Below are 12,943 nucleotides of genomic sequence, written 5' to 3' on the forward strand. Positions count from 1 at the left end.
ATATCAAACATCTTCATAAGCTGGATGTTTTCAAAGACTGTCTAAACAACCCATGTATGCTGTACTGACAAGCTCATAAGAAGGTTAAACAAGCTATTTCTACAGCTGGAAGAGTTTGGCTATATTGGTAGGAGCACATCAATGAAGATTTAGAAAAAAAGTCAAATGTTAGTAGGCATTTAGAAGCTATACAGCTGGAACACTTTTTATATCCTTATAGATCATTCACATATATCCAATGGCCTGCTTTCAAGGAGGTTTAAAGCAGTACCTATTGGTAACTGTGGTTTGCCTGGGTCTTTTTGTTCAACTTCCTCATATTATTTATTTATTTTAGTTTGATGACCGGGGAAGTCCACTGGGTCGAGAAGAGCCTGTTTTCAGTGGGGGACCCGGGAGAAAAACTCCAAGACACATTACAGACATATACAGTTTAGTAAAAAGCATAGTCATTAGGCTAAGAATACATCATAGTACATACATACATAATACATCGTAATTCAGTATATTACTACAGAAAACCATCTAATATTATCTTCAGGCTGAGAATCCAGCACAATACAAATGGGGTAAAATATAATCATGAGAGGAGTTACAGGTAATGGAATGTTGTTGTGAAATTATTGTATGTACAGAATTAGTTTCATTTTGATATAGAAGAATCTAACAAGGATATTCCTGGTGCAGAAGGAGACTGTCCAGGACTGCATAATGGGGTATATTAGTAGGAGCAGCAATGGTGTGATTAATAAGTGATGGAAATGAGAATGAGAGTGGGATAGGGAAGGAGAAAGAATAGAGGGGGAGTTATGTCAGAGAGTGACATGGACATGCCCATTTCAAAGATAAATGGGAGAACAAGAGAGATTTGAAGTTGGTATGGTTAGAAATATTGCGAAGGGGGGAGGGAGAGAGTTCCATGGAGCAGGATAGTAGAAGTTGCCAGGGTGGTCTTAGGGTTTGTAGATCTGTAGAAATTTTAGTTTTCTAATCTGAGTGAGCAGTTAAGTATGTAGGGGGTTATGGTGGTAGCAAAAGAAGGGCAGCTGGAAGGCTTGACAATGAGCTTGTGGGCAGTGGTGAGCTGAAGGAATTTCAAGTAATTGGATAGCTTGAGCCATTGCAGGGTATGGAGCGAGTGGCAATGGTGGGTTGAGTTTTTAGAACTGGTTGTGAATTTGCTTATTTTATGGTAGCAAGACTCGAGTTTGGACTGTAGGCTGAGTTGGAGATTGCTTAACAGAGGAGCGCCATACATAAGAGAGGGGAGGAGGTAGAATGAGGCTAAGATATGTCTGGTGGAGGGGCTGAGGTAGCAGTTGTGTCTGTACAGGAGTCCTAGTTTTTGGTGGGTTTTTCTGATGGGGGATTGGATATGGGTGTCAAATTTTAGATTTTCATCAGTGGTGATGCCGAGCAGTTTGGTACTGGATACAATTTCGAGGGGAATGTTAGTCTGGTGGAGTATGGACAATGTGTTTTTGTCAATAGTGGAGTTTCTAGAAAGAACAAAAATCATCAGTTTAGTTTATTCGCCTTTAGGGCCAAGTGATTGCTTTGCATCCAGGTTTCTGTTTTAGAAAAGGCTGATTGGGTTTTTAAGAGTAGGTCAGAGGTGGAGCAAGCTGAGCAGATGATTGTTGAATCATCTGCATATTGGATCAGTAAGGACTCAGAGATGGTCTAATGGAAGTTGTTGATAAATATATTGAAGAGTAGAGGACCTAGAACAGAACCTTGGGGTACCCAGGTGGGGGTAGGTAGGAAGGGAGAGGTTGAGGATTTCCATTGTACAATTTGTTGACAATCAGAGAGATAGCTAGAGAACCAGGCTATGGTAGAGGGAGAGAGGTGGAGAGAGGAGAGTTGAGATAGGAGTAAGGGGTGGCAGACAGTGTCAAAAGCTTTTGATAGATCTAGGAAGAGGGTAGATATGAGTTTGCCAGAGATGCGTGCTTGGTTAATAGTTTTGAGAAAGGAAAGGAGGTCATTCATGGTACTGTGATTAGGGTGGAAGCCGTGTTTAGTGGGGTGAGGAGATTGCTTTGTGTTAGGTATGGCATTAGTTGTGAATGGATAGCTTTTTCTGGAAAGGATGGCAATAGGCCTGAAGTTGGAGGTGTCTGTGTTTTTGCCTCCCTTGTGGAGTGGGAAGATATAAACATGGTGCCAGATAGATGGATCTGTTTATTATTATAGAAGTGGGAAGAGCAATACTGTATGCAAATAGTTTGAGAAAGGCTGATGGTAGATTATCAGGTGCATTGCAGCAAGGTTTAAGTTTGAGGAGTAGTCTTCGTATTGTATTTGTGGGGGATGGGTTTTAGACTAAAAGGGGAGGAAGGAGGTATGTGATCGGGGGAATGGGGGAGGCAGGTGGGGTTGAGATTGGAGAGGGGAGAGGGAAAGAAGAGGACAGTTTAGCAATACACTCCACAAAGAAGGAGTTGAATTGGGTGGCTGTTTCAAGCTTGGTAAGGTTGGGGTTAGGACAGGGGTTATCTTTGTTTCCTGGGTGAAGAAGGGAGGAGATGGTGTCCCAAAATTGTTTAGGGTTACTTGAGTGCTCAGACTGAAGTTTGAAGTAGTATGTTTTGCGATCTTTAGTTATTAGTCTATTTACTGAGTTCCTGGAGCTCTTTAAATTCTAGTAAGGAGTTAGCTAGGGGTTTTGTTTTTTTGGGTATTGCTTCCATTGTTTCTCTCTTTGTTGCATTGTTAGTTAGGTTTTTTTGAGAGCCAGCGGCAAGGATTGGACTTGACCCATTTGTTTCTAAGGGGAGTGTGGTTGTTTAATAGGTTTAGGAATGACTCATTGAAGTAGGTTACGGCATTGTCAAGGGGTGGGATTCTTAGGGGGGGTCCAGTCGGTATGCTTTAGACATTCTGAGAAGGTTTGAGGGTTGAAAAAGGAGAGGTTGTGGGTTTGAATGTAGTGGTGTTGCCTTTGAAGAGGAGAGGGGAGATGGTTGGCGAAATCTGGCAGGTGGTCACTGAGAAGGTCAGGAAGTATTCCAGCATTTGAGATGAGGTTGGGATGGGATGTTAAGATCCAGTCAATGATGATGCCGGAGTCCCCATCTTTGTTTCACCTGATGGTGAGTTTATTAGTTGGGAGAAGTTGAACAGGTTGATTGTGTGAGATGGGGCTTGAGAATTAATAGAGGCCCAGTCAATGTTCATATCACCTAGGATATAGGTTTCATTTTTGATAGTAAAAGAAAACCAGGAGAAGATGTCTTCTGGTGTTTGGATATTATTGCCAGGGGGAATATAGAGGGCTCCTATGCATATGGACTTGTGGCTGTTGATTTTAGTAGATCTATTGTTATTTCAGAATTGACAAATTTGGGAATATGATCGGTGTATGGGGTAATGGTATGGGAGGAGGGATATATGATAGCTACACTTCCACCTTTCTTATGTAATCTGTCATTGTGAATCATTTGGTAGCCTGGAGGAAGGATTTTGTTGTCTTTTATAGAGGGTCTAAGCCAGGTTTCTGAGATAGCTGTTATGTCAGGGTGGTTGTGGGAAAGCCAGGCATGGAGGTTAGGGATTTTGTTTCAAAGGCTTTGGGCATTAAATGTAGTGAGGGGTATGGATTTGGGTGTTTGGGGTTGTGTGGGAGGGGAGTTGGTGAGTTGTGTGCTGGTGGGGGCCATAGGTTGGGGTGAATGTCACCAGAGAGTGAGAGGAAGATTTGGTGGAGGATGGATGTAAGGTAACTTAGTGTGGAAAGAGAGTTTGCATGATAGTAGTGGTTGTTTTTTTGTGTGTGTGTGCTGTTGGAGGTGTGTGTGCAGAGAGGATGGAGTAGGTAGAATTTTAGGTTTGAATAGTAAGGTTGTGTTGGAAGAGTAGAGTTCATGGGTGATGGTAGTGAAAGGTGATGTGGTAGTAATTTGGTTAGTGACAGTGGGATGTGAGGGTGAGGTATGGTAAGAGTTAGGCAGTCATGTAAGATAAGTTAGACAGGTGAGAACAGTGAATAGGGTTGATGATAGGATTAAGTAGATGTGATGAGATAGGGGGTATGGTTTTGGAGGGGTGAGGATATTAAGATTGGAGTTGGGTGTGGAAGGTGGAGTGCAGAGTTAATTGGCTGATTGGTGATTGTGGGAGGAGTTGGGGATGAATAAATGTACTGGTAGTGGGGATGGGTGGGAAATGGGGGCAGGGTAGAGGAGCAGAGTGATCCCGAGCGTAGCAAGAACAAATGGAGTGGGTTGAGCCACAGAAGTGGTCAGCAAGTGACAAAGAAAACAATCAGTGAAACCCTCTCGGGACTGAAATGGCCGAGCTGTGGTTGGAATTGCAATGTTACAAATGAGCTTAGAATGTGAGAAGGAAGAACAAAGTATCATTAATAGATACAGTGTGTAACTTCTACCCATACTAACTTGAGTTACCATTTAGAAAAAGGTCTGCTATAGTAGCAGTTAGGTTGTAGATAGTTATAACTAAGAACTGCACATTTTATAGTGGAAGATTGGGGAAGGGAAGGATAACACCAACCCAGAGGTGTGTCCACTCCTTTAGCTAGTATTAAATAGGGTGAGATCACTGTTATTCAATTTATTGCACATACATTTCACTGTTAGGGTTGGTTGGGGCCCATTTTGGAGGGTCCAGGGATCCATTTTAAGTGGTGCCACTGGCTTGGCAGGGAACTTATAGAGCTGTACTGTGTAGAAAATAGAAAGGCAATAATTAAAAGCAGCAGTAACAAATACAACAACAGCAGCAGCCTCACTACTCTATTCTGTAACTATTTAGCAATAACTATGTACAGATATGCACTAACAGTAATGCATTGCTCTTAGTAATAACTATGTACTAAAAGTCATGAAGTTGTTCTGCTTTGCTTAAAGCATAGGAATGAGTTTTAAGGCACATTAGGTTCACAATAGTCCGACTACTATTTAACAATCATACCACAGTTACTATTTACGACACCACAAAAGTAGACAGATTATATCAGTGTTAAATATGTTAGATTAAATAGTCGTGGCCAAAAACCTCGATAAACAGAGGGTGTCCAAGCAGATGGAATAAATTCACAAACGGTTATTACAAGGTGACGGCCCTATCTTTGCAACTGGTAAGAAGCATGCTAACTACTGGTTTCTAGTGCTAGACATGCTTGTCATCTCAGAAATATCAGTTACACCATCTAAAATCTAAATAAATTGTGCAAACAAGTTTACATGTGGTACGCTACAGTAAATTCAGCTGAGGAGCTAAAGAATGCATGTAGTCAGACTTATTCTAGTGTTACAATATCGGCCTACAAGCTTTCTTAGAAGGTACTGAGCTATAAACAATAAGTTACCAATTTTTGGTATTGGTAGAAAAACATTTCAGATGATGATAATGTTAGAAGTCAGTGCAATTCAAACATGTTATTTTACAGTACAATGCAATGCAGAGAGTATGGGTTTGAATTAAACAGAGTTTACTTACAAAACAGGACACTCCAGGTCAGATGTTAGGAAGTATGGTTAAGCCAAATCAAATATGGCACCCAGGTGTTGAGGGGGTATATATGGCTTGTGACTGGTGGGTGTTGGGGGAGAGAGGGCCAGTCCAAAAACAAAAGAAAAAATAATACCTTCAGCTGGAACTACGGTCACTATGGTAGTATGTGAGATAGAAAAGCTATCAGCAAGTGACAAAAAAATCAGTAAAACCCTCTCGGGACTGAAGTGGCCAACCTGTGGGTGAAATTGCAATGTCACAAATGAGCTTAGAATGTGAGAAGGAAGAACAAAGTATCATTAATAGATACAATGTGTAACTTCTACCTGTACTAACTTGAATTACCATTTAGAAAAAGGTTAATATAGTAGCAGTTAGGCTGTAGAAGGGAAGGGTAGAAGGGAAGGGTAACACCAACCCAGAGGAGAGTGCACTCTTTTAGTTAGTATTAAATAGGGTGAGATCACTGTTATTCAACTTATTGCATATATATTTCACTGTTGGAGTCAGTTGGTTGCCATTTTGGAGGGTTCAGGGATCTGTTCTAAGTGGTGCCGCTGGCATTGCAGGGAACTTATAGAGATTTCTTTGTTAGAGTCAGTTGGTTACCCTTTTGGATGGTCCAGGAATCTGTTCTAAGTGGTGCCACTGGCGTTGCAGGTAACTTATAGAGATTTCACTGTTTGAGTTGGTTGGCTGCTGTTTTAGGGGGTCCAGGAATCTGTTCTATGTGGTGCCGCTGGTGTTGTAGAGAAAAGAGCACACTCCAGGTCAGACGCTAGTAGGTCAGGTTAAGCCAAATCAAATCATATGGCTTTTCTGTGAGACATTTTTACCTGTTGTTTTGCCATTTTTTGAGTGTGATTTAGGTGGGGGGTATTGTGTCAGTTGGCTTGTAATATCGACTTTAGCTTTTTGTACATTTGACTAATTTACATATTTTTTTGTCACTGAAGTGACTGGAAGAGATTGTCTGCTTTTTCAGTGTATTGTTTTATTTGTGGCTATATTCTAAGTTTAGTTTGATGGGTTATTGGGTACCTTTGGATTTGTCTTGGTTTATTTTTATAGGATGGTATACCCAATGTATCAATATTCTTAATGTGTACATTTTGTCTTGAAATATGTTTTTATTACATCATCTTGGGTGTCCAAGGTGAGGTTAAATAAACATGCATACACATTCATACACCCACAAATACACACACAAATACACACATATGTATCAGTACATTTAAAATAAAGTATATTTTTCTGTGGGTGTTACATGACTCAGTTTACTCTTTCATGTTATTTGTTGTACTTTTCTGTTAGAATTGTGAAGTGCTCTGCTTAGTTTTTCATGGTCACTGACTTCTGGCTGTGGGTCATAATCTTATTGTTCCAGTTTGGATTAGCACAATTGAATCAACATACCTTACTGGTCTGGTAAGTATATTTAACTAAATTTAAGATAATTTATTAATACGGAATTCGGTAATTTATCTTGTAAAGCAGTAATATACATATGTTAAAATTCAGAACTGATTTACTGTTAAAAATGCAGCAGCTGTTCTGAATAAATCAAGTGTGTACAACATTCCAACAAACAGTTATTTATTCATGTATTCACATGGGATGCACTGTGAATGGTGTTACATCATTTTTTCAAAGTAAGATTTTTCTATCATATCCAGAGTTCATTTTCCAGCTGTACATTACCAACAAGCTTCCAACAGACCCACGGGTTATCATGTTTCCACCATTCATTATTACCCATTGTCCATAAATTATTAATGGCCCCATTAAGATTAGAATTTATGTATGAATGTAAATTACTGTTGTTTGTAGTAGTTTTCTAATGACAATGCTAGGTTTCATATATATACTCTACATAACCGAAACAACTGTTTCCACAGATCATGGTTGTTCTGCGTATTGTCCAGCAGAGGTCAATCAAACAACAAAAGTACAGTGATAGCATTCTTTCTGCCTTACCCTACTGAAGATGTCTACCACCCATTAATAAACTGCAGCCTTCTAAGTTCATTGCTTGCCAATGATATTTAAAGCTTTTATTAAACCAGGCATTAGACTGCTTCAAAGATCATGCCTGTGTTACATCCTTTTACCAAAGCAGACTGAAGAACGGGTTAAAATTGCAGTAAGATAATTAGGAATACAGAGTACCGTGTAGAATAACAAATACATAAACAAGACAAATGTACTGTAGAAGTCTGTGATGGTAGGCTGTAACTCTGTTCGGTCTAAAACTATTAATCATGAATATTTTTGTTTTTATAACTATCTTCCCTAAGAAAATAAACAGAATTAATCTATGTCATATGATCAAATCTGAGAAGATTGAATCTCATAATGTCAAATTGGTTTCTCCTCTGTAAGCCGGTATCATGAAAGACAGGGTGTTTGCAAGGGGCAAGCCCCCATTCACCCCCATGTAGGGAGGCTCCCACCCCAACCCCTATAATATATATATATATATATATATATATATATATATATATATATATATATATATATATATATGTGTGTGTGTGTGTGTGTGTGTGTGTGTGTGTGTGTGTGTATATATATATATATATATATATATATATATATATATATGGTTCCCCTTCAAAACATCTAATTATCATAATGTTGAATCTCAAAACACTGAGATCATAGCATCGAAAACCCAAAACACTGAAAACTCACAACATTGAAAACTCAGAATACTAAAACTTTGCATCATAACACTGAAAACGACAAAGCACATGTAAATAACATCCCCTCCACCTATAACAACACCAAACTAACAAACACACTTTTTACTACATTTCTGCAGGGGTGCAAGCCCCCCCTGCACCCCCCACACCCCCCCATAAATTAAATATACCAACTTCAAGATCACACTACAGTATAAAAATGTTAATTTCCTAACCCCACTGGATCACGATCACCATACAGAATGTACACATAATGTCTAAACCACTTATCTGTATGGCCTAAAAACATGCACAGATTGGCAAAATAAATACTATATAAACAATATACATTCCTACACTATATAAATAGTAACTATATAAATAAAACTACTGCATCTTATAGTGATACCACAAGATTAACAGATTAAAGTATAGCATGTACATATCTGATGATACACAACTCGATGTTATACATTTTCAGTGTTCTGAAATTCAGTGTTATGAGTTTCCAGTGTTTTGGGTTTTCGATGTTATGGTCTCAGTATTTTGAGTTTCGATGTTATGAGAATTAGATGTTTTGAAGGGGACACACACACACACACACACACACACATATATATATATATATATATATATATATATATATATATATATATATATATATATATATATATATATGTGTGTGTGCGTGTGTGTACCAAAGCCATAATCACTCCACATTTGCAAAAGGGCAAACATCTGACCTCCAAAAAATACCAGCCTCCTGAGGAGAAGCCGGTTCAACATTCCTAGATTCAATCATTTCAGATTCTATCATATGGTCTTTTGATCATATGACATGGATACAACATGACATGTGCAATGCATGACTCAATTGAGCTATAGCATTCCAAATAGTTTAGAAAGCAAACAGATACAATCATAACTGCTGGATAATAAAGTCAAGATACATTATAAAATATTGCAGTACTGTGTTTAAATCCTGTTTAAGTCAGCCTTATGTGCATTTAGGTGTTTCTTGTCCATTTATTGGGACATTAGCAAACTATTGAAAAAACACTTTTTACTTACTGAGAAGTGTATTTATTTTACATTTGTTTACCGGGATAGCCTGACTGGATACATGTCCACTTTCAGGGGAGGCCCGGGGAGAAAAGCTCCACATAGACAAACTTACATAAATTACACAGAAGTTAGCAAACAATTATAAAAACAAAGTGATTATATAGAATGGCTTAGTAGTGTTCCTTAGTAGGGACTCACAATTCTCATGGACAGACACAATGAAAAGTAAAAGACTTCAGATTGGAAGCAGAGCTTTGTGACATAGTTACAAGTTGTGATAATTACACGATATGCATATACAGAAAATTTAAAAAGTATTCTTAAAGTACAAGTGTATAGATTCTATCAGGGAGTGTGAGGATGAATGCCGTAAGTTTCCGGTGAATTACTTTATTCATTTCTTATGCTGGCATTGCACCTTCCAGCAATCATGGATAGAAACTTTGTTATGATTCATCAACAGTCTCTGAGGAAGATGTCTATCTATCTATTGATCTAGCTTTATTTGAGTGTGCTACCTATACTCGAAAACTAGGAAAAGTGAATATAAATTGATCAATCTAAAAAAACAGAATAGAAACAATGTATATATATATTTTTTTGCAGGGAGCAAAAGCCCCCATGTAGCCCCCCGCTACTTATAAACCTACCAACTCTGAAATTACACAAAAGTCAGTCATCCAAGACAGGCATAATTGCCACTGATGTGAAACTCACTGAAGTTGATAATACAGAGAACACCACTGCATCCATTTCAAAAAGTTGTCCATGAATTGTGGTGTATCTTGCCAAGTTTCCCCGACACAATAACTTAGACAGATGCTTCCTAGATGAGGTTCAGTGTCCAGCATTAACAACAGAGAGAAGAAAGGTGTTCCAAAATGCATTGTGGAGAAAATGATAAAGCACAGCTGACACTAACTGCCCTGTTAGATGCAAGAATATTAAAATAACATCTGAAACTGTTAGACAACATACTATTACTGTTTTCTACATATTCCACCAAAGCCATATATCTTTGTTTTCAAGTCATGGGTACAAAATGAGTATGGCTTCTGTTAAAAGATCAAATTTTTCATTGTGCTTTGCTTTGATGCAAGAATGGCCTCAAAACTTCAAAATGAAGAGGTCTTCCCTCTCTCTCTCTACACACACATATATATATATATATATATATATATATATATATATATATATATATATATAGAGAGATACACACTCATGTATATATACATATATATCCATACACACACACACACACACACAAACACACATATATATTACATATGTATACACACGAGCACACGCGCACACACACACACACACACACACACACACACACACACACACACACACACACACACATATATTACATATGTACACACACACACACACACACACACACACACACATATACACATTTAGAGAGAGAGAAATAGGTGTGTATGAGTGTGTGTGTGTGTGTGTGTGTGTGTGTGTGTGTGTGTGTGTGTGTGTGTGTGTGTGTGTGTGTGTGTGTGTGTGTCTAACTATATATAGATTATATATATATCTATATATATATATATATATATATATATATATATATATATATATATATAATATGTATGGAAAAAGTTAAATAAATGAGTGTGACAAAATATTATACATCTAACGTTCCCCTCTACCAAATAAAACATTTCCCACATAACCTCTATATACCAATGCAGAGCAGTAACATTGGCTTAAAAATACCTTTTTGATTATTATTGTAGGTTCTGACATGATTTACTCCTAGCATACCTCAAGGTGTTATTCCTTCATTTTCTTTGTTCAATAACTAGTGAGTTTCAATCATAGCAGTTCAGCATTACTTAAACTATATAAAACTGAGTAAAAATATCTTTAGCTACATAATAAAATGGCCATTGTATGAATAAAAAAATTTTGACGGTGAGCTTTTGTAGGTTCCTTAAAGTCATACCTCTCGACTCTTCAGATTTTCAGAATATCGAGATTTTCCATCATATTTTTGGTGTGTTCTTCATATAATTTGTGTTTTTTTTGACAAATCACTAAGGACTGAAATAAGTAAATAATGTCATTCAATTGGGTTTCAGACCTCATATCCGTCAGAAAATGTATGCTAGCATAAATCCTGTTATTCTAGCTACTTTCTAAGTTTGTAACAGCAATATTTAAAAACTGCCCCTCTTTTTAGGCCTTTGTCCCTCTCTTCTACTACTTTACTGGTTGTCCAGATTTCTTACGCTAAGAGGCTGAGAGGTATGCTTAAAGTGTAGAGATCAAAGTGCATAAGGTAACAAACAGCATACAAGTAACAGCTACAAAAACCATAGATGCTGTAAATGAGAGTAAGCTCCCCAAACTGCACCAGAAATCTATCAGTAATGAGCAGAAATTTCTGTGATGCAGACATTTTTTCTGCTCTAAGTTAGAGTAACTGGCTTGGGTGCTAAAGCTGAAGACCAGCTAGGAATGAGTGTGGCTATATATCCTGGGATAGCGGAGTAGGTGTAGAGTACAGTCATTCAAGCAGCACCACCCCCTGCTGGCCAGCTGGGTATTAGAGTTGCAGAAAAAAAGGAAGGTGCCAAGGTGAATCTGCCCTGAACTCCCAGGTACTCTAGTAAAAGGCTGCAGGCATGTGGATGCATACACACATATGTAGCTTCAGAGTACCTCTTAATGCAGTTGTCTGATGGTCAAAAATTGGGTGAGGGAAGTGGGTATGAACAAAAAAATAATCTGCTACTGCAAATGTGCATGAATTAAATGACACTCACCTGCACACATGCAGCTTACAGCTGGTAGAGAAGGGGAATATATGGGTCATTTAGGGGGCAAGATTATATAAGTTTATGGTGTGAGCAATTACTGAAAATAATTATGTATTCAAAAGGAATTAAGGTGATAAGAACAGTATCTTTTGAGAGTGTTTGGCTACAGAAACAACACAGTGCAATGTATTATTTTACTTCACTGTTCAGATTTATGATGATAAAAACTTCATTATTTTTTGAATGATATTCCTTTATACAGGCAAGTGTGTTTCCTTTTGTTAATGCCCACTGTTATGAAGCGTGTGATTTCCACTATCTATACTAGTCATGCCCAAAGTTCTTTGTCCCTTAGTGTATCTGGTTCTCATGAAATCCAGTGTAGCTGATCCTGATGAATTGTCTCTAAGTAATGTATGACTTTAACATTTCCCTGGATCTTGTTTCTCCATGCTGTATACATCCAGTCCACACAGCAGCTTGGGTATCCTGGTTTGACTTTCTCTTCATAAAAGCCACAATGGTGCACTAGTTGCCTAGTCTTCGGAAAAGTTAGTCTGTCTAAGCATTATGATACATACCGAATGGTGAGTTTCCAAAAGATGACTGCATCCTTATCCTGAGAGATCTCTATTCAATCTAACTGACAAGATGCACTCATTCAGGTGTCTGAGAAACAACCTAGCCTATCTTTCCACTCATAGAGCTTTGTCTGCTGAGTGATGTGAGCTTGCTGCATATTTTTATTGCCCTTGATAGGTTGAGTGTAACACATAGAGCTCTTGTTGTAAATGATATTGCCCAAGGTGATATTCCTGTCACGTGTCTGAATAAATTTGGTTTGCCCATGTACCCTTAATTCATGCCCTTAGTTTAAGTTTTTCAGACATCTGGTTTGCCCATTTACTTTTAATTCATCCCCTTAATTTTAAG

General features: G+C 38.0%; 1 protein-coding gene across 1 annotated transcript in view; it reads left to right on the plus strand.

Annotated features, from left to right (window-relative positions):
• The window catches only part of MUSK (muscle associated receptor tyrosine kinase), a 1,728,668-nt gene that overhangs the window by 1,606,065 nt on the left and 109,660 nt on the right, over nt 1-12,943 (plus strand). The window lies entirely within an intron of this gene.

The sequence above is a fragment of the Protopterus annectens genome, chromosome 2.part0 (genome assembly GCF_019279795.1).
Source record: "Protopterus annectens isolate FY-2018-M chromosome 2.part0, PAN1.0, whole genome shotgun sequence".
NCBI lineage: Eukaryota > Metazoa > Chordata > Ceratodontiformes > Protopteridae > Protopterus > Protopterus annectens.